This window comes from Oxyura jamaicensis, chromosome 3 (genome assembly GCF_011077185.1).
Source record: "Oxyura jamaicensis isolate SHBP4307 breed ruddy duck chromosome 3, BPBGC_Ojam_1.0, whole genome shotgun sequence".
Taxonomy (NCBI): Eukaryota; Metazoa; Chordata; class Aves; order Anseriformes; family Anatidae; genus Oxyura; species Oxyura jamaicensis.
In genome coordinates, this window is record NC_048895.1 from 4,939,457 (window position 1) to 4,966,540 (window position 27,084).

Genomic DNA, 27,084 nt, shown 5'->3' on the forward strand with positions numbered 1-27,084 from the left:
TAGGGCAACAGCAAGTCGAGACTTGCACAAAGTCACCCAATTAATCAGCCAGAAAACTGCCACTGAAACCCATATTCTGGTCTAAACAGGTTCTCAGACTGCCCTCATCACTGTAATATCTGAGTACCCTTCAGTAGTATGTTAGGAGAATTTGGGCATGTCTACACTGGCTGATGCAAACAGCTGCCTGTCAATCCAGCCCCCCTTCTCAGCCAACTGGACAAAAGCCATCTCCACACTGAAGCTGTGTAGCCATGTTAACACCATTTGGAGCCCAGGTGTATGAACCCCACCACAAGCTGGGGGAAAGCTTGGAATCAGCATCGCTGTAACTCAGCTCTGTGGCTTCCAGGTGCAGCTTGCTCGTGGCTGGATGGGGCACAGACAAAGCAGATGCGAGACTGTCTCTGAGAGCAGGTAGACTTTCATTCTGAATCCAGTTTCAGCATTTATAGTGCTTCTCAGAGGATCTCCTAATGCTTTACTAAGCCATGGAGACAGGGAAAAAATGTGTTGGTTATCTGGTTACAGCCTTTTGGCTCTGAGGAAAGATCTGGAAGGAAAATTGAACAGGGAGATTTGGATACACTGCCATAAAAAAAAATCTGCAAAATATATTTAGAAAGTCAGGAAAAGGAAAGAGGAAGAAAACGTCTCTTTAAACCTGGGATCTACTTGTCATGAGCAAGAGTACTAAAAAAATTTGTAACTTAATGACCTGAAGGAAGAGTAGCTGTTATTACAGGGCACTGTGCTGGCAAAGCTCCTATACATCACAACAATAATTCTCTCCAGACTTCTCTTCCCTTCCAAGGCATGAGGAAACATCAGTGTGTTTAGCCTCAACTCCCTGGCAGGCGGCATCACTTCCTCCTGAGTGGTAGGGAGCTGACACAGCGAAGGGAAGGCTCTCCTTTGTAGCAGCTACAAAAGCCCCGTGTGACCCAGTACGTCTGACGTAGAGCTGAACAAATGAGCCCTGCACCAAGGAAGCTAAACATCTCTGAGAGCTTGTCCTGGACAACTCATGCTCCCAGGTTTAGAAATCCTTCGAGGGTTGCTAAGTTCACACAAACCACTCCTAGCTCTGCAAGTCCCCCTGCCTTGAATGTTTAGAGGCCAGGAAAGCACAGTGTGGATGAGTCCAGCTCTGCTCACCCCGCTTTTGCTTTCCTCCCTGGGTGCTTGCTTCCACCGGCTGCCGGTGACAGTCCATCAGATGGTGGGCTTTGATCCAGAGCACCACAGCTGCTCTGGTGCTCTTGCCTGCTTCTGGATCCGAATCCCTGCTGGCAGGGATTCAGTGGCTTCACCAGATCATCACCCCTTGCCTGGGGAAACTGGGGCAGCATGTAGGCGGCAGCATTTCTTTGCAGCTTTGCGCTTCTTGGACTTTTGCACAAAGTCCTGAAAGGCAATGTGGGCTTCATGCATATGCAGGGAAGGCAAAGACTCTGCCTGAAAAAAACGGACCTGGTTAACTTGGCTACGATCATCCAGGAAGTTCGTGGCAGAGCTGCTAATAATATCCAGACATTTTGCCTTTCGGGCCTGTGTCTTCACAACAACAGTATTCTTCCTCTGGGCATCTGTGCTTGTTGTCTTATCGGGACATGCTGCTCAGCATGTATTCTTAAAGGGAACGAGTGCTGGGAAAGCCACGCTTTAATTCTTTAGAGAAAATAACACCTCCTACATAGGAAAACCCCATAGCTTTTTGCCATGCATGAATATCTTTCCTTCCCTTTGTGATCTTTACCACTTCCTCACCATATGTAAAAGGCCTGATCCCGGTGAAAATAGTCATGGTTCCAGAAATGCCACTCAGATGATGTTGATTTACCTCGGCAAAGGATGTGGCCCAATGCTCTTGGCCAGATTTTTCTGCAAGCAGCCGGTCACCCCTCTCTCTCCCCCACCCAGAAACCCGGTGGAAGTCGGGCGACAATAACCTTGCTGGACTTCACCTGGCCCACCCATGGAATAGCTATTTCTAGACTGAGATGGAAAACGCAAGCCGTGTCCCTTTAATCTAACATCTCATGCATGTTGCTAAGCCTAATGTTTAATTTGAAAAAAAAAAAAAAAAAAAAAAAAAAAAACAACCTGAAAATAGCATTAAAGGAAGCAGAGGATTTGAACAGCACTATGTTTTTAAGATAGTCTTTCTGGAAAACACTATATTTAAAACCTGCCCCTTTTACCATGAGGTTTCTGAAACTATAGAGCCATCCTCAGCTTCCTGGGAGATAAGGCTTGTAATTTGGAACTGAGTAATGGTGTACACACAACACAATTTACTTTGTATTAAGAAGGAATGTGTAATCATCTGGCAGTGTCATATTGCCCCTACTCCACAGCGGTTTGGGGCTGTTTATGCTGGAAAGCTGAATGTAAGAGCAATGTGATGATGAAGGTTGCTCATCCTCCACACCTGACAGAAGGATGGTGTCTCAGGGTGCCCGTCTCTCAGGGCTTTGGTGAAAAACTCTACTTCTGCGCATTTGTGGTCCCCCAGCTCCTACATTTGCAGGACTGTTGATAGAAGCTGTAAGCCTGTGACTTGAAGTGTTGGGAAGGGCTGCTGGTGGGCAGAGGTAGACATTGCAACCACCTCTTAACTCAAGTAATACGAACCCAATATGATTTTAACCAGAAGATCTCATTCCTCTGTATTCACTTGGCATTTTTGTATTAAAGGGATGGCAAGAGCAGATAAATCAACAGGAGATTCTGTGGTGGTTTTACGCCAAGTGTAAATACCTGTGTAGGAGCCTTTCAGACCTCTTTGTACTTCCAGAGCAAGGACCAGATCTGGCCTGTTTTTTTTTTTTTTTTTTTTTTTTTTAATTTTCTTCCAATTTGTTGGCGTGAAATCTGACAGCCAGGCAGATGTGCCTGCCTTGATGTTTGGTATGGATCTCCTTTTGCACTCTTCCCTGTTTTTGCAAGCCTCAATAAGGGAAAGCAAAATTACTGTCCAGAAATATTAATCACGGCATCTCAGATCTGTAAATTCTCCAGAGTTTTTCTCCTGGAGGACTGGAAGGCTTTGACCCATTTTCAAAAGTGGGTATAAAGCATATATACATAAGGAAAGCACACATACTTGTAGCATCTGCAAAAACATATGGTAGTTTCACATCCCACTAACCAGTTTCCTGGACTGAATACATATAAGGGCAGGCTTTGTGAGAACTAGCAGTTTCTGAATGCTGGGTTTCTGACTCTCATCCCTTAACCACAGCCCTTCCTCAGCTTTGTGAAAGATACCATTTCCCCCTTAATTTGGTGCGTTATTGCACAGAGCCCCTCTGCATACTTGTTCTTGCACTGCCTTTTTTGCAGGTGAAGCTACTCCCAGGCTCCCCTGAGAATCTCTTAATCCATCTTTCCGTTCCATACAGAGGTGCTGTGTTACCTCTGCTGAATCCCAAATTGCAAAAAGTAACCATCTCCAGTATCAGCGATTGCACTTCAGATGTCTCGTGATATTTCTGGGCTCATATCTACAGAGCTCATTGCAAATTTTTCCATCTAAATCTTTTGTTTAATGAAAGAGGATGTTTTGCCAAAGGATCCATTTTCCTCAAACATACTTTTTAAAAGTAGAACATCTAAAACTTTTGGCTCTTGTTTCTGACAACGATATCATTTTTCCTGTCTTATCAACATTTTCTGTGCAAACATACCCCCCTATCAGCATCTTTTCTCTTTTAGCAACCAAACTTGAGTCCCACAGGCCTTCTGCTACCACCACCAAGGCAACAAACTCTGAAGAATGGGCTTAACCAAAGGCAAGTAGATACGGCGAGGCCCTCCTGCATCTTTCTGTGCCTGTGCCTACCCCACTCCTGTTGTACCTTTGTTTCACCTCTTGGGAATTCGCAGTGGTGGAGATCCCAACACCTCACATCAGTTCTAATGTCTCCCTTTCCTTATGGATAAAGCTTGCCTGAACTCTTACCTCCTCTGTTTGCTGCAAATAAAGCCAATTAGATCTTGTCCTTCCCCTTGCAGATAGCACAGTGACCACCATATCCTTTTATACCCCTTTCAGCTACTGCCCCACATGTACAGTCTCTCCTAGCTGTCCCCAGTCTTTTTTAGACTAAACAAACCTAATTAAAAAACAATGCCTTCTAGGTCATGTTTTTCTGAAGCGTCTTATCAGTTCTGCTGTTCTCCTCCAGACTTCCTTGTGCACTTACATCTTTATTCAAAGTAGGGAGTGCAGATCTTTGCTCTGGGCTTCTCCAGCACCACAATGACCTCCGCATGAAGAGTGCTCTTAATACCTCTCCTAATAACAAGTATCTTTCTGGCCACAGCATCACATGGCAGACTTTGAGCTTCTCCTCTCCCAGCTCCCCTAGCATACTTCCAGTACCAAGACCAGGTTCCTACGTGCGTTTTGATTATGCACTTTCTTTTTCATGTAAGACTGTTTCTAAAGTTTATTGAGAACATTTAAAATAAATCCCCTTCCCCTCCCATAGATAGGGAGGGACCTTGCAGCCCATTTCATTGCTTTAACCTACTGCGAGCGCCCTGTCTGCTCCACCGTCCAAACCATTAACAGGGAGATGTACATGAACTGTGACCGACACAGGCTTCTGTTGATGCATCTTCTCAGTTTGACAGTGAATCACTCCTACCTAACCTGCAAGAGTGTTATTCCAACCAATGGCTGAAAAATAGCAATTATTTCTGTCAGATAGATATCATTTCTGATACCAACAGTTGTCCAAAGGAGACCTGAAGCCAAGAGTGATACCGGTGAATAATAGGTGAATACCTACTCATCACCTGTATGAGAAACCGGCTTGAGTACCAAGCCCTGAAACTACACTCTCTCCTTTTTTTTTTATAAGAAGACGGCAGTGAAGCCAGATTATTCATAGCTCTAAAAGCAGGATGGGCACATCAGTATGCCCCTAAAGCCAAGATGATGAGCTAATCAGCTTTGTATTGTTAGAAGAGTCCCCACCTACGCTTTCACACAAAGGGCTGATTAGCTCACAGGTATGCAAAACTCTGGGAGGATGCCATCTTTCATCGCTACCAGAAGATGTTTAATATATGCTAAGTTGCTGACAATTAAGTGTTTGTGTGTGTGCGTACACATGTGCCCAGCCACTTGCTGGGTCCCAGGAGCTGCGCACCGCATTGTGCTAACCCGCCAAGCCTCGGCACGGCTGTGTCGCGGGGACAGCATCGCAGCAGCCACTGCCTTGCAGCCCAGAAGAAGCAACTTTTAACGTGCTTGTCCTGCTTCTGGTGGCAGCAGCTGGGACAAAACCAGCCACAGTTTGAGGGCGTCTGCACAGGGAGCGAGGCAGTGAGGCTACAGTGCGTGATGCACGTCTAACGCTCCTGCCATGCCCCAGTGCCAGAAAGCCAAAAGCACTCTGTCATCCGAGTCACTGATGGAAATACTGAGCAGTGTCTGAAGGCACTAAAACACCCTCTGCCCACGTGCCAATGTGCTCCCCATCGGAAGGTCTAATAAGAAGCGCGACTGTAAGTGCACGTAGTGGTATGGTTGAGGCTGGCCATGGTGGTTCTCGTTCCAAGCCAGGAGTGGTGACATGAAATATTGGCTCGGTGTCTGGAGGTCGTCAGCACCTCCTCCCCATTCCTACCCCACAGGATGCACGTGGGCTCAGCACTTTTCTCAGTTACCACTGGTTTTATAGTGTTACCTCTATGAAAAGTGCTGCATGGCCCAAAAGGGAAACAAGCAGGGTGGGAGGACCTGGGAAGAGAAGTCCTCTGAAGCAACACATTCCTGCAGTGGTGAAGCTGTACTGTTTGGAGAAATATGTGCTCCAAGGCTGCACACTGCCCATTGCTTTGAACCACTGAAAATGTATGTGTCCCCCTTTTAATTTCCATCAGCAAAGTGCAACAAGCTAGAATGATCTCTTTATGTGACAGATAATGTCAGAGAGGAAAGGATAGCTTGGGAAAGAAACCCTCCCTGCTATGGAAAAGAAGAAAGAGAAAGGCGACAATATATTTGCTATCCTTCTAACAGCGTACCTTATCTGATGTGCACAGGAAGCAATGTCTAGCTTTTCTTGCTCTGTTCCTCCACAGTTCTTGCTGAAGATCTGCAGGACATCAGGAATGCCTACAAACCATCTTCCTCATTAGCTTAACAGTAATATGGAAAAGAATATGACCAAAAAGTCAAGCACTGAAATACGCATTTGACAAATATATAACCATGTATGTTTCCCAATATGCTTTCTCACAATAGTGTGTCTACAGTAGAAGACACAGTAGGGTATCACAGAAATGTATGCTTGCAAATAGAATAGCTTTCTTTTCCCTTTCTCTTTTCCCTTTCTGATACAGGGAGACATCACGCATTGTGGAATCGAGGATTTTTCTGTCTGGGCTACTTGACTTGTAAGGAGTGGAGATGCTGAGTCTGTGCCATCTGCATTTCCTCCTCCCAGGGATGTGTGTGAGGAGGGCTGGTTCAAGCTGGGCAAGCCAACCCCATTAGGAACTGAATGTAAATTTGAGTTTGTGAGAAGAAATTACCCTGGAATAACTTTAGGCTACTGCTGAGAAAAAGTAACTGTCTGAATCCCAAATGATTACCTCCCTCTATCTGTGGCTTCAGAGGAGCAGCCAGGGTTAGAGCAGCTGGGCTTTGCCCGGTGGCAGCTCCCAGCCCCAGCCCTGTGACGGCTGCTCCTTCAGACAGACCACGACCTCCCCACTGCCAGCTGCTGGTCACAGCAAGGCACATCGAGTGAGGCAAAGGGGGAGTCTGCAGAGGCAAGCAGCTCCCTTTGGTTCCCCGAGGACCGTGCTGGTACTTAACTCAGAGGGGTTTTTACTTTACAGAAGCCTGCACAAAATGACTTGGTCCTAATCACTGCGCTACCTCAGTTATCACCCACACAAACATTCCCTTCAGATCAACATACTGGCTGGGCCAGAAATCACACAATTGATGTTTTGGTTTCCACTGCCTTATCTAAATCCAGTTACTGCTCAAAATGAGACTAAGTCAACAGTCTTAATTGAATGAAAGGGCTGTGAGACAACCTAGAGATTTGTGGCTGTGTATGTCCGTGCATGAGTTAATCACTAAGCAAACACTTCACAACAAACAGTGCTGGGCTGAGCAGGCTTGGTTCTTCTGTGGCCTCAAAGCTCCTGACATGCTGGGGTTGCGTGAGGCATTGTTGGGACTGGCAGGAGGATTTAAACAACATCTCAAACAATGTACTGCCATGGAGAAAAGCTGGGGATGGACAATGGAGCAAGCCATGAACAAACACTTCTGCTGGCTGCCTAGATCAGGAGATAGCAGTGACCCTGTAGTAGTGGCAAAAAATAATTGCTCTCTCGTAATTGTTGCTTTCCGGAGATGTGAAATAGCTCTGCTCCCCAACAGCTGGGAGCAGAGAACTGCTCAGCGTCCTCAGCTCATTCCTGGGGAGGTAGCTGCCAAACTCGTGATGTCCCCAGCCATAAGCCCTTGCAGACATTACAGGTTTTCCTGGCTGCAGAGTCATGGCTTTCCTCCTGACTCTGCAGTTGAAGAGAGAAAGGTGCAAATGAAATATCTGGGAAGGGCCATGCTGGGTCAGACCACTGCTGCACCTCATCTCTCTTCTTGTCTTCAGTGGAGGCCATGAGGAGACTCTCAGGAAAACCAGTGTTATTGGCACTGTCTAGGGCCACAGCCAGGAACAAGTCCCCACTGTGACAGTACTGCAAAAAGCTCCTCCAGAGATGAAGGATTAAACAGAGAAAGCCTTACTCTGCAGTTGCAACGTGCCCTGACAAAATCTGTGCCTCTCCTTTTTCTAGCACCTGCTCGGTTCAGAGGCCTGGTGCTGAAACCTGCTGCAGCTGCTCTTTGGGTAGGCATCGGAAATGCTCAGGTTCCTGCCAGTGGTTCCTCTTAGCCACTGCAAGAAGGGAGGCTGAAGCTGCAAACCTCCTAAAATAATCACTAAATATTTTCTCAAATGAGATGACTCACCTATTTCCCTGGCTGGGAGAACCCCCTCACGTGATGGAGAACCTGAATCAGGTCACTTGGCAGTGACAGCCTCATGGACATAGGTGGCTTTGCCATGAGCAGTAGAAAGACGGAGCCTCACCGTTTTAGCTCAGGATTGAACATGATTTTCACTGGAAAATCTCATCCCGTCCTACAGAGACACCACGCCCTGCACAGGCCACCCACTTGTCACCAAGCTCTTGCTTGGGGCCAGAACATCTGGTTGTAAAAACGCAACTGTGATGGTGTCTCCTAAACAAAGGAGGGTACTGGACGCAGCTAGATCCTTCCTCCCCGAGGGAGGCCACAGCCACTGCTGTTCCATTTGAGACCCATTTGACAGTTCTTGCCCTTTGGCATGCCGTGCAAGCAGACAGGGCAACTTTTCTAGCAAAGCCAGGAAAGATAACAAGGATGACTAGCTTTGCAATCAGGTGCTGCGTGGCCAGAGTCAAAAGGAACTGCTGCTGAATGCCCATGTTTCGGGATACAATAATAACACACAATGCTATATTTCATTCCTTTAACAAGTGCTGAATATGCAAAGGCTCCTTTCCCAGCTTCTGTCTCTGTCTTGGAAGCGGGGGAAGAGCTGCATGTGTAATTATTTTCAGATGCCATCCTCTTTATTGATTATCTGAGTGGGATGCACAAATAATGGCAGCTAATGCCAGGAGCAGAGATAGAATGGAGCTTGTTCCCTTTTGGGAAAAGCTGAAATAAAACCACCATATGAATGGGTCATTGAAAACAGGCTGCAATATATTCCCTATAGTCATTCCGAAAGTTCAAGGGCAGGGGAAAAGAAAAAACAGAAGAAACTGTCTCTGTGTTCACTAAACTTCTAATATCTGAAAGTGCTTAAAAAAAACACACATGCACTTTTTTTTTTTTTTTTTCATACAATCATGGAAAAACACACTAAGCTTTTGACTCAATGGTTTTGTTTTTCCAGTGAGTCCCTTCCAGGTTCCACACGCCATCTCACAGTCACGTCTGCTGGGTGAGCTTCGAGCTAACAAAGTTTAGAAGAGCTCTTTGCGATTTTGCCACATCGAGTTTCAAGTATTGGCTTGCTGGAAGCGCAGCAGAGATGGAGGAGGGAGGGAAGTGGTGTGAGCCTTGCCAGCACACCTGCACAAGCTTTGGGCTCTCCTGGACACTCTGTGTGCTAATGATGTATAACCTGTAGAGCCTGGCAACATGCACTCTGAAGACTATAACAGACAGACTGCATACCTCTGATTTCTAATTTCTTCAAACAAGTAATAACCCCATCCTCCTCCAACCCTGTGCTGTAGGTAAATGCTTAGGATGGAAACTGAGATGTGTTCAGCTGGGGAGAGCTTCTACCAAGGTAAGGAACAAATGACAATTTAATTATGGCATTTTAGGTCTAAGCAAAAGGGGGGAAAAATACAGAAAGAAGGACGGAGTTCATTTCAACTCCAATGTTCTGCTAATTTGTCTTTTGACTATTAGAGATGCAGCTGGATCCTATTTCTAATCCACTTTCAAATTTGCTTGAATTAAAATCCCAGATCACTGCTGTGTTTTCAAGTTGAAGCATGCATAGTAGCCAAAGTTTATATTGCAATTTCTGGAGTTATGGAATGATGAGCTCCAATAGAGGAAAGTGTGTTGTATGCCTGAGTCCTGGGGAAAAAAAAAAAAAAAAAAAAAAAAAAGGTTGGCATCAGTGTTATTTGGAATTAGAGCTCACTTGTAGAATAAATAGCCTTGAAGTTAATACACTGGCTACGTTTTACATTCAGTTCCACCCACTGGAACTGGTAGGTATGGAAGAGCAAAGGCTGCCATGGTGGAGAGGTGGGAATGAGAAGTGCTATTTCATTATAAAATCTGGGTATTTTTGAACTTTAATCTGAAATTAAAAAAAAAAAAAAAACAACATTAGACTGGGACTTATTTTGATAAGAAATCAACTTTCTGACTGAGACAGCAAAGTAAGACTGCCTTTCATTCTCTATTGCTACCTGAACCCCAGTCTAGAAGCTGACATTTCTCCTCCAGCATCCCGTTTATATCTAAATTCAACAGAATAGTCTTGTTAGGCTTTGCCACCTGGAAAACACAGTAACTCACATGAAGTTATGAATCCCTATATTCTCTGGCCTTCCATATCTACCGTGACAATTCCAAGCCACTGCCAGGTGAAGCCAGCCAGCATTTATGGAACACGAACAGACTAATCATTTCCAATAGTGGGACACAATTAATTATAATTGCAGCAGTTTACGTTGACATACAAGTGGACAGATATGAGCCAAAAATTGGAGTAAGGGATCCACCCATCTACCCCCCAAACGTAAACAAGCCAGCATGGTTAAAAAGAGGACTAGAAGACAGGGTTCAGGCGTTCTCCTTCAGCTGTGCTGTGGTACAATTGCCGAATTGCCACACAACCTTTCTGCCAGACAATTTATCCAGCTGTACGCTGACCCTTACCTCACACGAAAAGTTCAGCGGGTTTTTTCAGTACCAGCTTTTTTTTAAACAGGGTTAGAAGTGCATTATTATTGTTAGGAGTGAGAGATTGTATTTTGGATGTTGGTTGTTGTAGGGTCACAACTTTGACCTGCTATGTACCTAAAACCCTGCTCAGCCTGAGCCAAGCTCGGCCCCACTGTGGTGTGTGCACACCACTGCCAGCATGGGTTCCCTTGTTCAACAGTAATGTGCATGCAAAGGGGCACATTAGGAATGAAGTCTACATGAATTCAGCTGGAGATGAGGTGCACAAGAACCAACTGCATTTTATGAAAGACTGGAGAGTGGCTCCTTTGCTGAGGGATGATTGAAAATCCAGTTGTGGATTATGGGTATGTGAAGGAACATGGGGTAGGTCTTCAGTTGGAATAAATCAGTATAGTGGTCCTGATGCTGAGCAAGCTCTACTTTACACAACCTTTGTGAACTATGAGCCTCATTCAGAGCAGAGTTTCTCACAGGAGAAAGACAAAGCTTTTTTTTTCTTTTTTTTTTTTTTTTTTTTTTTTTTTCAGCAAAACTAGTCAATCCCACTCTATTTCCTTGTTGAGCATTTCCCTTGTTGACAGAAAGAGATGGTGCAAAGCTATCTGTGTTTGGGTAGGGGCTGTCCTGAAAAGAGACCTGATGTTACCCTGATAATTTACATCCCTGCTTCTCTCCAAAATGGGCTAAATTAGCCTAAATTATTTTCTTTTTCCCAAATTTACATTTCCAGTAAAGTAACGACCCTGAATGAACCAGCCTCTACAGTTTGCTGACTCATTTTTGCATGCAATGGTCAATCCATTCCTCCTGGTACAGTCACCAGGAGAAAATGGCTGCAGCTCAGCTGTGAGTTCTCACCCCTGTTTAGGGGTTTATGAGACAATTTAGCCTGTGTTTGCCCTGTGTCTGCACCTCTGGATATCACAGACCTCCTCAAATGTGTTGGCCAGATGGAGGGAGCTCTCTTGGAGGCTGGGGCAGTTTCTACTAGTGGAGGATCTGGCCTGCGAACACCTGCACCTATGGCATGAGGACAAATAAAGGCCCAAGATCCAAACACAGTGTGCTCTCAGGCTCCTAAGCTGCACAAAATTCCATTTCCTTTTCACTTGAGCTAAACGTAAAAACAGAAACAAAAAGCACACACCTAAATAAACAGAAAAGCACAGACAGCAGAAGGGGAGAGAGGCCCTAGTGCAGGTTGTAAGCCAACTAGTACAAAGAGATGTTTTCTATTTGCAGTCCTTCGTGTGAGACCTTGCCATATCATGTGGATGAGAATGTGAGTGGGAGACTTGCTGGATAATGTTGGTTTTATAAATGTCTCACAACTGCAGAAACACCTGCTTTACATTATGTTTCTTGTTGGTCCACAACAAAAATCCTCCCTGGTCAACAGTTCTCAGCAGGCCTTGTTCCTTCCTTCTCTGTGGACAGCTGAAGTCACCGATCTCTCAGCTCTGGGATGCCACAGGATCACACCGGAACCTCATCAAGGAGGAGGGGGAAGACAGAAGGGAGAAGGGCACTTCAGCACAAAATCATGCCAAAATGTTGGCTAGAGGACCAAAACCGCATGAGACTGCTTCCCATAAGGTGGGGGAGGCGAGGCAGGAAGGTTACCCAGGCCAAATGGACAGGTCTTGAGGACCCATCTGTTTTCACCATGAAAACCTCACAGCCCACACCTATGCAACACACACCACTCCAGTCACCACAAGTTATTACTCTTGGTCTCCACTGCTTCCTGCAAAGCTGTAATGGGCCTGATACAGTGTCCAACGAAACCAAAGGGAGCCTTTCCATTAACTCAATGGGTTCTGGATCAGGCCCAACATCTGTTTGGCCCTCTCTGTACATAGTGCAGCCAATTTATTCTTTATCCATTACTGGGCCTCTCTCTCCTACTTCTGGTTGTCATTAGCCACGCTAAGCACCACCCCAGGAAGAGTCCGTCCCCACCACATCAGCAGCCAAGCCCCTGGCATGGCAGAGCTGCGAGTGCTGCCCCAACCCCTTATCACTGCAGCAAGCTGTCTCTCCTTCCTCCTGGTTCACGTTGCCAGGCCTAGCTCTGAGCTCTTCTTGCTCTTCTCTTCCCATAGGAAGGGCTGATTGTGCTGTCTGTTGTATTGTAAACCTGGTCAAGAACTGGTGCAAAAAACACAACAGGTGTAGGAGCCTGTTGGACACTTGAAGAGCATGGTCAGAGCAGGAACAGGCTCTCAGAACAGACATCTCCTACCCTGGTCGATGGCAATCCTGGCAATGGTTGCCCTGACAATCTAGCATACAAGGGAGGAAGAGAAAACAGGCAGCTCCGTGGTCTGATCTCGGGTTATGGAGCTGGAGTACCCAAACAATTCTGTCAGCTGTCGGTCTAAGATCATTCCCCTGTCTCCTCAAGTGCAAATACACATATTGTGCCCCAAAGCCAGTTTGCAGTATTTCATTTTCCAGCCACTCTAACCAAATTTGTGATTTACGTTGCACAGACTGTGAAGGGACCAGGCACAGGTCTTGTCTAGGTCTCATGCTGACGGTGATGGGCCAGAAGACACCACCCATTCACTGAACAATACACAATATTCATTTCTTCAGGACTTTGCTGGGCCCCTGGATTCCAGGGTCCTTTTGTCACCTGTCACATGTGGATTCCCATGCTGTCAAATGCATGCTACTGTTAAGAAGAGCTATTAATAGCATTAAGAAGCCAAGCAGCTTCATATATATATATATGTATATATATAAAAGTGTCAAATCTATATCTTATTCCAGACACAGAGCTGCAGATTCCTTTTGGGCACTGTCATTGTGTAAGTGAGAACCCCATGCAAAAATCAGCCCCTCCAGTGTACCCCCAAATCACATGGGTTTGAAAATGGTGCCTGAGGCCAGATGTGTGGACTGGCAGACTGCTGGCACTGTGCATAGGTACATCTGCATGTCAGGTAGTTACTCATCCCTGCATACTTCCCTGATAAAATCTGGATTGCCTAAAGCTGGTATTTTCACTGCAGTTTCCTTATCAAGGTATTTACCACCTCCTGTCTGTGCCTTGCAGACTGAGGGTGTTAAATGCTCCCTTGCTCTCTTTGCCGTGCAGTGAGCTCAGGCGTGTAGGAGCTGCCATACAGGATGGGATTTCTAAACCCACTGGAGCATGCAGTGGGTGGCTGCTGGCCTGGGCTCAGTAGGATCTCACCCTGTTTGTACCTGGGACGTTGCTCTTTTGATCCTCTCACTGCCTTTCTGCAGCTGGCGGGCTCCTTCCAGTGGTTCACGGGGCTTGTTGTGTTTTCTGGTAGTCCCAGCAGTTTATAAGCTGTTGTCTCCCATGGAGGGTTCTGCCCTGGTGTAGTTGTTGTATGGCTGTATGAGGAGAAGAGTTTGGGATGAAGCTATCTCATGAGTGGCACAAGTCCATACAGAACCTCAATCTATACACAAAGCATCTTTTTCTCCTTCTAAAACAGAAATCCTCTCTCTCTCTCTTTAAATAAGAATAGAGATAGGCCCACTACCACAAATGCCAGCTGCCCTTGGAAGCTTTGAGTAATCCCCTTCCAAGAGCACCCCACACCTCTTTCCCACCCATTGCTGATATTAATCATTTTTTTATGCTACCGGTTCTTACCTTCCTCTTCCCATGAGAGAGAACATCACTCTGATTCCTGCACACTGTCCTTGGTGGCTCTGCTGTTCACCTCCAAGCTTGATAAAAGGGAAAAAGGACAGATTCTGAAATGCAGTTTCTGAAAAATTACTAATTTCCTTCAGGAAGAACACTGTTTGATTACATACTGGGGAAACCTAAGCAACAGATTTGTTTCAATTAGGTTTCACAAATATGGGAAATATTTAATCAGTTTAAGAATAATATTTACAGAGCTTGTTTAGTTGGGTGCACATTGCACCGGGGGAGGACGTAGTTTATTTTGGGATGCTGATTCCACAAACAACACTTTTACGAACAACTCCTGTGAGCAGTACGTTGTATGAATATTGCTTGGCGTCAATCAGACTTAAAAGGAAACCATTGAGCTAAATTCAAACAAAATTAAGTGAAATATAATTTGATTTCTGAGATGCCACCAAGCGCTGTCAGTACCAAAAATTACAATATGGTTTTTCATGCTTCATATAAAGAGATTTTCTTCTGACATTGTTGTTCCAGTTGGGGATCTAGAAAAAAATAAAAGTCAAAACTATCTCATGGAACAGATTTCTAAATGACTTGAAATTTCTGTCTTGAAACAGGCTGGCTGAAGAAAAAGAGTGAACTTCCCAGCTGCTTTTCCTAGAGCAACTGCCCAGCTGTTACCACGCTGAGCAAACTTGTTTAAATCCCATTGCTACACCCCCATAACATGCAGTGCTCGTTGGATGTTGGACAACACTTAATGGGACCCAGGAAAAAGACTTTTATTTCAGAATATTTAATTCCTTGTGGCCTTTCTGGTGAAAGAGGCTAGACTTGGACCCAAGGTTGTTACTGTATTTGACAGCCTTCAGTGCCTGTCCCAGGAGAGCTCTGAAGCCCACCAGCTGGGGAAAATGAGTCTTGCCCACTGGCAGCAGTGAAGGAGAATCAGGCAGAGTTCAAGGGGCTGGTTTTTCCCATTGCTTTGGTTTTGGGACAAGCCAGCACTGAAATCAGAGAGATGACCGCATATCTGAGGCGGCGTTAATTAGGTGCCAATTGCAATGAAGACATGACAGCATGGGCTTCCACGGGAGCTGGCTGCCGGTGATCGGATCCTGCATCCAAGCCTGCATCCTGCTCTGCATCCTCCCTCCTGTTAGTATTAGGACGAGCTAGGCTAAAATCGGCTTGGGATATGCCTGCTCCTGCTGTGGTTTCTCCTCGGAGTGTACTGCCACTTCGCAGAGGTGTGCACCTGCCGCAGCCCCTGCCTGCATGCCTGGGTGCTGGTGCCCTGAGCTCGGGGAGGAGCAGCCCTGTGAGAAGCCTTGGGCAAGATGCATGGGAATGCAGATGCTTTGCCAAGTGCTGAGCCACAGCTTTCTCCTGTCCTGAAACATCCCAAGACTTTGAGAATAAAACCTGGGGAACCATGTAGTGGAAGAGAGCAACTAAAAAATTACTCCTGTAGTGAAGAAACCACATAATATATTCAAGATGTCAGAGGTTAGCTGTGGTGCATGTGAATCATGCTGCAAATACCTCACCTTTAACTTTACCGTCATAATTAGATTACTAAGTTTTTATTACGGTTTTAAATTCTGCCTTTATAGGTTGCTGCCCAGCTGTGCACTTAAATCTGGTTTTATCACACTTTCTGAGCTCATCACATTTAATTCTGCCCCTACAATGCTGGATTAACTTTAAGGGTCACTGAAGTCAGAAGTCACTCACCCTTGCCCTACTAATGGATTCACACCATCCCAACACAGCCCTGAAGAGTGATGTGTACAGTAAACTGTATTTATTGGCACGGTGGAGGGCAAGGGGCGTTGGGGCTGTTTGCTTCTTTACTGCACTGCTGCGCTTTGCTGTTGGGATATTTGCACAGATTACAGTGTCCACAAGATGCTGTTTACCTCCATGTAATAGCCTGTTGCAGTGAAATCTTCTCAGCAGTGCTTGTCTGAGAGCTACAAGGGAGAATACTGACGTCTGCCTGTGAGAATTGGATGGCTGCTTAACGAGGTATATAGGCTTGTATCATCTGAGGAACTGATCAATTGTCTCCATTCAGAAATCCAGAAATCACACCCAGCCGTCACACTCACTGCAGCCAGAAAGCCCAGACCTGGTGTTTCATGGCTCCTGTCTCTGATATTTCAGGCAGTCCGAGAGGAATAAGAATACAGTATTTTTTCTAAGGATGACTTCTTCATTGTTTCCATCACCAAGAAAGCATGTCAAGGCACAGATGAAACTCTTCATCCAGACAACATTCATCCCCAGGTTTTACCTTGATCTCTTTTTCTTCTTTGACCAGCAAAGAGCAGATGTGTTGGTGTTAGATACCACCCACACAAAAGGATTCGTTGTCCTGAAAAATTCATCACATAAATGGGCAAATAAAGGGGAAATCACATTCTTTCCATTAAAAAATGGAGACATGAGGTATTGAACATCCAAGTGATTTACATGAAGTCACAAGGGGGAGTCTGAAAGGGATCTGAGAAATAAAACTAGCTCCACTGGAAAGGTCATTTCTCTCTTTCTTGCAGGGGAATACTTTGAACAGAATTAGAACAGACCTGAGCCAGAGATGGACAGCAGGGACTTTAATGAAAAACGGAGGGCAAAATTCATCACTGAGTAATGCCATGACAATTTGTAACCTTTGCCATTCAATGACTAGACATAACAGTTTTGGAACCAAGGTTAATCATTTTCAGCAATATACAACCTTCTCCCAAGGAATGCGCGGTGATTAGGGCAAAAAAATTCACATGGTCACAAAACATCTATCTCAGAGTCCTGGGCTTATAAAATACTCTATTTCCTCCATTAATTGTGTCCACGTGGAGCTGTAACTAAGTAGCTGAAACAAATAAAACCAAAGTAATATTGTTTCCTTTTAAAATATTTCACTTAATTTGTGGAAGAGGTTTGGGCTCATTAAAAATAGACGATCTCCCATGAGGGCTTTTTCCTTTTCTTCTCCAAGACTCTCAACCAATCCCTAGTAATGCGTATAGCAGCGCGCTCCTCCTCGGCACAGCCCCGGCTGGGGCTGCTCTCCTCTTTGACTCAGCAGCTCCTGCTGTGATCTGCAGCGAGGGCAGGCAGCGCTTCTCTGGCTAAGCAGAACGAGACCTCTGTGTCCTCTGATGCATTGCTGCCCTGAGGTGACCACTCGGTGTCTCTGACTGCAATTTCCTCCTTCCATCTCCAGTTCGTTAGGGAACTCCAGCCCTTCCTCCCATGTAAAGATTTGGCTATCATGACTCGTGCTTTTTTCACGGAAATGACAGAATGTTCCCTGCAACCACAGTGAAAGCAATGCCTAGACATCAGCTACCATCTACACAGTGGAAGCTATCCTTCTCATGGATCTTAGTCTGTTCCCTGATCTTCCAAAGTAAATTATGAATCAGTTACTGGTGAAATCACAAACCTTTGTGTCATCTGCGACAATTCCCTTCCCCAGGCTGATGTCAATCACAAACCAGAGGGCAAAACACATGAGACAGAGAGGGAAAGAGCAACTTGCAGCAATGGCATTAGGCTGCAAGAACAACCTCCAGAGGAGATCGAGTGACTCTGTAGATTCCTTTCCTGTTTAACATCGTTTTTTCACCATATTCAAGATGTCGTTTCCTCTTAAATCCACTCCTCCAAAACGAAGGCCAAACAAAAATAGGAAAAGATCTGGTGACTCCATGTAGTCTCCTGCAAAGTCCCCACTGCTCGTGTGCTCTTACCAGCAGAGTGCTCCCACTGCGGTGCAATAGGGCACACGGTGGATGATGGATGGATCTGACCACGCTGGGGCAAGTATGCAAGCATTCACCGAAGCTGCAGGAAATTTAGTGCAGAAGTTGAGACTGTGACCTTCTTTATGCTGGGATGTTTCATGAGGTAGTAGTGCCTTGCTGCCACCCAACTTCCTCACCCTCACCCACAATCCTGATGAGGCCCTGAATATGCAGCAGGTATCTGGGACAGATGTCATGTCATGTGCACTTCAGCCCTGTTTCATGAAGACTCTTCCATAAAATTGGTCCTATGACCTGTCTCCAATTTTCTCCCAGTCACACTGCAGAAGAATTTATGCCAATGTTACCAGGCAACAGCCCAAACTATTCATGAGGGCATCCAGACAGACAAAGGATGGAGAGCAGTTCAGAGGCGCCCCCAGTGCTGGGTCACTCCAGTTCTTCTCACTGTTTTTGTTTTCCTCCTGGGGGGGGAAGCCACATCTGGAAAATTACTGGTGTCCTGCTGTTCACTATGGACACCACTGGGAACTGGCTTATGGTCTTGTAAACTGTGATTAGATCTACAAAGTAAACTCTCATTATGACCTCTCTCAAGGTCTTTAAAAACACATTTCTCTAACTGCCATGATTACATTTAAATTCTTTCATTTTAGTAATAAAAATATTGTCCACATTTTCCTCTCTTCCTCCTCTTCTGATTGTAATCTTGTTGGGCACAATAGAAAAATTATTCCACATTCTCTTTTCTCCCCATGCTCTCCAACTCTGGGCATTAACACAGCTCCCATCAGAAAGACAATATGAAAATAAACAGCTTCCCTGAGCGGATGAGCTGAAACTGATGTGCGGAGCTCTTCTGGAGCATATTAAAAGGTAACTATCACCAGTCGCTCATTGGCATTATCCTTATTATTATTACTACTATTGCTTATGTTTGTGCCCCCCCCCTTAGAGATGATAGCTGGGCTCAAGGCCTGATGATGGTGCAGATGCTGTGCAGACTAAGTGTGAACGCAGCCCTTGTGTTCAGCCTGGAGTAGATCTAGAGCAATGCACCTGTGAAACAGAGCGCAAGACTTTAGGGTAAACACTTGGTCAGTGTGAGAAACAGCCCAGCTCAATTAATCCTATGTCACTGCCACTCCTCTGATGCCTCTTTGTATAACTTGAATTTTTCATGGTGCTGTCTCTGGTGATCATGAGCGTGGCTGTACCAAATGACTTTTAATGCAAAGCACAAACCCCCAAAGTGCCACTACCCAGCCCCAGGAAAGAAGCTCCCAGCAACTGACTGGGACAGCAGGGAGGCTTTGCCCAAAATCTTACTCGCACCGTAAGAGCCATGGGAGAACTTGAGTGGGATGAAGATTTCTGCCCTGAGTATGTTTATCCCAGAGTATAATGTCATGCTCCAGGCAGGCACGCACTAGTTGTGGGCAACTTCAAAGGAATTAATTCTGGATCACCTCTCAGCCCTGTAAGAGCCGAGAGGGAGAGCTGGACCTGCCGACTCTGCAAGGACCAGTTTAGGTACTGCAGCACCCAGGAAAAAGGCATCTGACCACAGCTAGGTAGCTCAGCTCATCTAGGTTGTTCTGGTGTCCTCTGAGGGAAGATGAGCAGAAACTACACACTCAACAAAGGGCTGTGTATTGCTCATACCAGATTTGTAAAGGACCATGCAATATTCCTCAATATTTTAAATTTTATGATTCCAACAGCACATCCTGCCCAGATGCATCACAGGGTACAGGAGCAGTTTGCTTCACAATGGGGACTGTGCGTGCAGGTCGCATATGCCTATACAGGCATTTTCTGGATTGTGCTTTTCTATGCGTCATGAATGGAGACATAGAGTAAGAACACTTGGTTTTAAGAACTGAATCTCTTGGCTTTGATAAGCCAAGCCAATATCTCTTATCTAGATAAAAAAATGAATTGATTGACATCTCGTATTTCTGGGCCTTAGTGAGATCATAACTGCACTTTAATTGGTTTAATTACCAGAACATAATATTGCATTTATGTAATGTCGACCTGTAATATAGAGTTATACAATATAATACATGTGCAATATATAATAAAATGCAACAGGTAATGTAACACAGTTTTTCATGATAATTATTACTAGGATTATCATTAGTAAATATTCAGTGACATGAATAGAAATTTCCTGTAAGTAATGTCCTCAGGTTTCGGCCCTTCTTGTACAAGCTTCTAAGAACAACATAGATGGGAGGAAACGTGAATGCTGGGAAAGTATTTGCAGGCTAGGGTGGGATTTGACTTGAGTAAGCCTGGGGTCTAAGTTATTCCAAGGTGTTTAGGCACCTAACTCCCACTTCAAATTTCCATGTTCTCTTCAGAAATACATTTTTCCTTTAGCTTTTTCCATTGCTGGCTCAATGCTCACAGCATTTTTCACCATCTATCTGTTGCCTGCATTTTGGAAATGGCTATTAATAATCACCCCGTATTTTCCTACCATAATTGTTTAGATCTCTCCAGTGACACAGTTAGCATCTGGGAGAAACACCGTAGTGTGCAATTGTGTCTTAATTATCTTTCCATTGTGAGAAGGGATGGTATGTGCCAAGGCATTTATTACACCTGACAAGGGCTATGTATTTACAATGGGTGTTTATACACGCTAATTCTTTACAAAAATACCTTGACAGAAAGTGCTCCGCCTGCCGTCATGTTCCCTATCGCAATTACTAATTAATATTATTGTGCTGAAAATGATCCTATCAATTAAAGCCTCTCCTGTCATAACCGCTGCTCCCTGCCTAGCTATGCCTAATTAACCTGCCGCTGACTCACATGCTGGGAAGGATGTTCGTTAGGCAGACCTGGCCTTGCTGATCTGATTCCCATTGCTCCACTTGGTTTTATACAGAGCCCTCCTGACATTATCCAGTTGGTTTCCCTCTCCACTCAGCACATCTTATACTCAACTCCTGCTGCTGATAGGGGTTTAATGCTATATTCAGGTACCTGGTAAAGTTCCCGTTGATATAATTGGTACTAGGGCTGACCGTAAGCATATATTTAAAGCCAAGTGCCATCTGATTCACCGTGCCAGTTACACTGGTTAAAATAAAGTTGTGAGTGCACAGAACTATTCTGAAAAATACTGCACACAATGACTGCAGCTGTTCTGAATTTTCTGTATATTTGTCAAGCTAAAGAGATGTTTATGTTGCTTGTATAAATAAGGCTTGATCCTTCCAACTGGAACAGAATGCAACTGTTTCGCAGATCTGGTCTCTGGGAATTATGGCAGGGACTGGGAAGGACAGTGGTGAGAGCCCCGCCATCGCTCCCAGAAGGGCCAGGTTCAAACAGGGTCTTTGCTGTCTACAAGATGCTTTGGGCTTAATTTTGGGGTTTGTATCTAGGTACATAAGGACACAAACAGAAGTCTAATGGGATTGTCAAAAGGACATTACTCACCCCTCGGGAGGCCTCTTCTCCTGCCAAAGAGCTCCTGCCTGCCTCAGCTCAAATTGCAAAATCTCCATGTTCTTCTGCTTCTCATCTGTTACAAGAGAGATAATTACAGAGGTGCTAAGAGGATAAACGTAGCAAGGTCTGGGAGGTGATCAGAAAAAGAGCATGTAGGATAGATAGAGCATGAGTAGAGCACTTGTCTGAAGGCATGCCTGAGCTCAGATGGGGTTTCTGGCCAACCACAAACTCAGCTGTGATGTGGTCAAATGAGGCTGGGTGAGGGCTCTCAGGATATGGGGTTATCCTCTCCAGGTTTTCTTCAGATCAGCTGCCCAAAGATGCTGGACTCTGAAGCTATCTTTGGCCTTTTCAATAATTAAGAAATTAATATCCCTGAGAACAACCTTTCACACCAGCTATCTGGTGCCACTCTGTGCCGTGAGATAGCTCCAGTTACAATGAATCACACAGAGGGAAAAAAACAGAACAAAACAAAACAAACAAACAAACAAACAACAACAACAACAAAACAACAAAAAAAAACACACTATCTTCTTTCCCAATTCTCCAAGAAAGACTAATTTAAAATATGGAGGAGCATCCCTGCTGGAAGCTGCTTCCCATTCATCCATCCCAGCTTGCTGGCTGCCCGTGGTGATAAAGCTGCTTGCCACATGTTGCTCAGTGGCACTACAGCGATGACATCCAACCAGCGCGGCGCAGTGGGGAAAGCCACCCTGCCGGCCCGGCAAGTGGGGCCACGCAGAAGGAAATGGGATCTTAAGAGAAAGGATGTCACGTGGTGAGCCACTGCCTCTTCTCCTTGGGACCAGCTCTGTGGCGGGTGTTACAGATTAGGTTCTAGGCAAGCGTGATGAAATCTTGTGGAGGGATGGCACAGTGAGGAAAGCCGTACACACATGCCATTTAGTAGATGAGGCCTTCAAACTTTTTTCTTGAACTAACCAATAACAGAAAAAATAAATAAAAAAGGGAAACAAATAAAGCTTTAAAAGTACCCTATCTTACAGGGTACAAAACTAAACAGTGAATCAAACAGGCTAAAGGAAGAGGAAGGGATGGAAAGGAAGAGGAAGGAAAAATCAAGTCTTTTTTTCCCTGTGAAACCATGGTATTTTTGTCAATAGAGAAGGGGAGAGGAACTATTTATTCTCACAGGAATGTGAGAAAATGCCACTGTGCAATGAGACAGGTGGCTGGCACATTGGTGTCTCCAGCACTAACCAGGAGTAAGGCACTGCAGGAGACGGTTCTACCTCAGCCTGCTCCCAAAGCATCCCTGGGTCCCCGGCCCATGAGAAGCATTTTCCCTCACAGACGTCTCCTTCTCTGGCAGTTCTGACCTTCCTCCTGCACTCAGAGGGGAGCTGGAAGGTGGGCAGAATTGGCCAAGCCATATTGCTCGTACAGCACGGGCAAGTGACCCTTATGGCAGTATTTGTTCTTGTCAGCGACTCCCATGGGAGCTGAAGGTATGCAGCACCTCACTGGGCCAGCACTTGCTATTGCCACTAGTAATAGTAATAACAGCAATAATAATAATAATAAAAGGCAGGGGAAGAAATAATATTGCAACTTCCTTTCAACCTCGAGGTTTCTGTGTGTTGGGAGAGCAGGGATTCCACAGGCACTCTACTCTGCTTTCTTTGAAGCAGTGGGTAAATAGAAATGGCTGGCAAAACTTCAAAAGAGCCATATAAAAGAACCATATACCTACGTGGTTATATAGGGTTTGTACTAAGGAATACACATCTATTTCTTTGAAATATGCAGTCCCACCAGTAGATCCCTTTTTGACTACACTTCGCTTTGAAAGAAAAACATTCAAAGGAAAAAGAAAATGTCAAGAGCACTGCAATTGTTCCATTTCAAAACTTTGAGCATGAAGCATTTGGCTCTTGTACTTCGAGGTTCTCATGTAAATCATTATGCAAGACTGCGAAAAGCAGGAAGAGAGACAACAGCATTAGGCTCACTTTTTAGGAGGGAAAAAGGAAGATTATCATTTTTTTTTTTTTTTTTTCTGGAGTGATTCCTAAACTCCTAAGTAAGATGTCAGAATTCTTTCTTGCCATGGGATTCTAGCTAGTTCATCATCTGAAGTATTGCTTGTATGTCTCTCTCTATCACCACCGACACCGTAGGAGCTACACCATATCTCCTGGTTTACTAATCCTCACGGAGCCCACAGCCCACAGGGAGACACTACTATCCCCACAACTGCGGAAACTGAGGCAGGAAACAAGTAGGTGACCTTATAACTTCACACGGAGCATCGCTGTCAGCGCTAGGTGACAAGCTGTATCTTGCGGGTCTGTGAGCTACAGTTCGGTCAAAAAATCCCCTTTTCTACCCTTTTCTGAGTCAGTCTGGGTAATGACAAGGAGGCTTTTGTTGTTGCCATTTGAGGAGCTGGCTGTTGGGCTGAGCTCTCACGTTCTTGTTAAGGAGGCCACGAGGGGAGAGCAGAGCACTGATCCCAGTGGGAACACGTATCCTAGGTTGGTCCGTCTGCAAAATAACTCTTCTGCATGTCATCTAGGCCAAGAGCCGAGTCTGGGATCTGCTACATGGCTAAGTTTCCTCCCTGCGGCGGCCAGAGCAAGCGTGGTGACAGTTATGGGGAAGGAAATTGAAATGTTTTTGGGAGTTATGGCATGGAGAGTGACATCTGTGGCAATGGGCTCATTAAGTGAAGGATTTGGTGTAATACATATTGTAACAAGGTCATATTTTCAGAAAACTAGGACTTGCCAGAAAAACAAACTAAATCAGCCAGGCTTATGAATCGGTTTGCTTCCAAACTCATCTTTAATCTAAGTTCTTTTCAAGGTCATCACAACCAGGCTTGCATGAATCTTGGGGCCTAATCCTCATCTGGTGCAAGCTGGAGTGAATCCATTTAATTCAAAGGAACCTCGCCAGTTTACATCAAATAGTAGTTATTTTTAAGGGTAGGTCATGTAGAAATATGTAAGTACTTAATTCCAGCTATACTCTTTGAATAAAGCAAATAAATCTATAACCCACCAGGGTACAGAACATCCAGATTTTTGTTTCAAGCCACGGGACAAGTATCCCCTATGTTGAGTCACTTATGCTGTAATGTGGAAAACCCAGGGACAGAAATGGCATTGAGGTCTTTGTGGAGTATTCCCCAGCGCATCTTTTGCCAAGAAGGGACTTCCAGAAGGGTGCTGGGCTGGTCACTGTGCTTGACAGCGGTGGCAGCCAAAAGTGCTGCCAGGAGAGAAACTGGAGCAACTCACCGGTTTCTCCCAGGCTCACCTCAGTGACCAAAGAGGTGCAGCTCCCTTGAAGACAGCAGCTCCCTTTCAGATTTCACCAGATGAGAGTTTGGCCATGGGATTCCAACAATCCCAGGTCTGACAGCCCTGAGAAAGCACTCAGATGGAAGACGTGTCTCGAAACAACAATGATTTGAGCAAATCCCAGCTCCATTAAGTTTTCAAAGCTAGCCAGAATCCCAAATAGTGCACTCCAGATTGAATTGTGCAGCATCAAGGAGGACGACAAACCATGATTTGCCTCACAGCTGGGATGGGCTGGCTCAGAATGGTCCCCTCATGCAAGAGGCAGTACAAAAACTTTGTGAACTACATTTGATTCTTCACCTCTAACTAATTCCTCTTTCTGTGGCCTAATTCCTAGCCGTGGTGGACTGCTTTGCCCTCAGTCCCATAGATTCCTGTTCATGGGAAGAGTCAGAAGGAATGGCTGAATTCCCTCAGGAAGGAGAGACCATTCTTAAGTTTAAGACGGGAAAAAAATAAATAATAAAAAAAAGATGGTTGTCTGCACGGAAGTGGTTCAGTAGGTCAGGAGCAGGGGCAGGAATACAGGGAAAGAAAGATACCCAGTAGCAATTTTGCAATTTTGTTTTAGAGAAAAAAGGTTAAAAGCCAGGAATGACCCAGGGACCAGCTCTTTTGCTGCCCTTTCGACTGTTGCTTCTAAAGACCCTAGTGCAGTGGTTTCCCCAAAAGATCAAGGCCTCTGGGTATTATCTGAGCATAAAGAAAAAGAAAGGTATCACCTAATGGTGTTCTGAGATGGAGAAAACCTGTTTTGTGTTTTTTTAAAAAACATATTTTGCACTTGAGTAATTGTCTCATTGTCTCCTTTAGCAAAAATAGTGCACTGAATATAAGGCAGAGGGAAAAGAATATTTAAAAGCTATAATTACTGCTGTTTAATGATTCAAAGCTCCATCTGAGGATGTTTTGAATACCATTTATGCTTGTTTTCTCATTTTAATTTATAATTACTGGGGAGAAGCTTAGCTTTGAGTGTTTCTCCTCTAAAAGTTTAGAATAATATATAGGATGTGTTTGGTCTGTAGAGAAGGATACAAAATCGGGAAAAAACATGTAGGAAGGATACATTTTTTTTGTGTAAGCAAGGTTTAAATGGAATAATTAAATTTACCATAATCAATAAAATGTGTGAGTCAAGTTTATTGAAGTAGCTATTTCCCATTGCATAATTTCCCTGGGGAACTTTCATTTTTAATTCAAAAAAATATATAAAAAAATAATAAAAAAACCCAACCCCCTGAGCACTTACTGTAAATATGCCAGCATACGTGTGAGGTTAAGAAAAGCACGAGCCTACACCCAGGAATCAAAGAGGGGCTTACCACTGCTTTGACACTAATTGTAAAAGCTGAACATTTTCTAGAACCATAATCAAATATTAACTGCCATGGGGGACTCGTTCAGCAGCTCACAGTAATTCTAATAAGATGCAGAGCCCTTCACCTTCAGGTCACCAGTTCAAACCCACTTTGGGTTGGTTAGTAAACACAAGGTAGATCCCAAGTCCCGTGGAGAGCCAGAGCATCCAGAGTAGATGCCAGAGCATCTGCTGGGCAGAAGTTGGAAAGGTTTTCCCTTCCTTTTCTTCCCTGCATCCCAGGTCATCCACACTTCCCCTGGGATTGATGTGGCCACCTCCTCTGGGGCCCCACCTCGGGTCCCTTGGCCTCAGATCCTCCCTTCTGGAGAGCACAAGGGAAGCCCTCCTCCTTGCTGCCCTTCCACCACTGCAGCTGTAAGCTCCCCAGATGCCCCCCAGCACCTACCACCAGAGAGGCTGATCTTGATGTGGTGTTTCTCAATACTTCTCTAACATCCCTTAGATGATGAACATTACTTAGAAAATGTAAGCAGCAATATCACCGCTGCCCCTCTTTCATGTGTACAATTCCTCTTAATTAATTAGTTCATTTACTTGAGCACCACATGGAAAATGCACTGATCAAACACATAACCGAAAATAACCGGCCCTCACCCCCCTGCCTTAGGCTGCACAACAACAGCTCTGCCAGTAATGGCAGCATTTGAAAACTGAAGCCGAGTCCTTGGCTCGGCATTTCAACCGGCTTCAGGTAGCAATTCTTGCACTGCTCTGAGCTGAGCACAGTTCCAGCTGAGCCACTCGGGACACAGCACTGCCAAGCAGCTCAAATTTTGTGTCGAACACCCCGCACACCTCCCCACGACACCAGGGCCTGGTTGGGTGCTGAGCCTACTGTGTCTTTTGTGGGGAGGGCATGGATAGTTTTGGTTCCTCAGTTTTTCAGGCTGAGTACCCACCACAAGACACCTATGTGGCTGAACCAGGCTAAAGAC

General features: G+C 45.1%; 1 long non-coding RNA gene across 1 annotated transcript; it reads right to left on the reverse strand.

The window, feature by feature from the left end:
* Nucleotides 1-338: 338 nt before the first annotated feature.
* LOC118164100 lies at nucleotides 339-21,486 on the reverse strand. Its single transcript, XR_004749339.1, has 6 exons — nucleotides 21,413-21,486; nucleotides 14,172-14,248; nucleotides 13,751-13,906; nucleotides 6,046-6,136; nucleotides 1,159-1,458; nucleotides 339-553 (listed from the first exon to the last, which is right to left on the reverse strand). It is a non-coding gene; the product is annotated as an uncharacterized LOC118164100 (long non-coding RNA).
* Nucleotides 21,487-27,084: the final 5,598 nt, after the last annotated feature.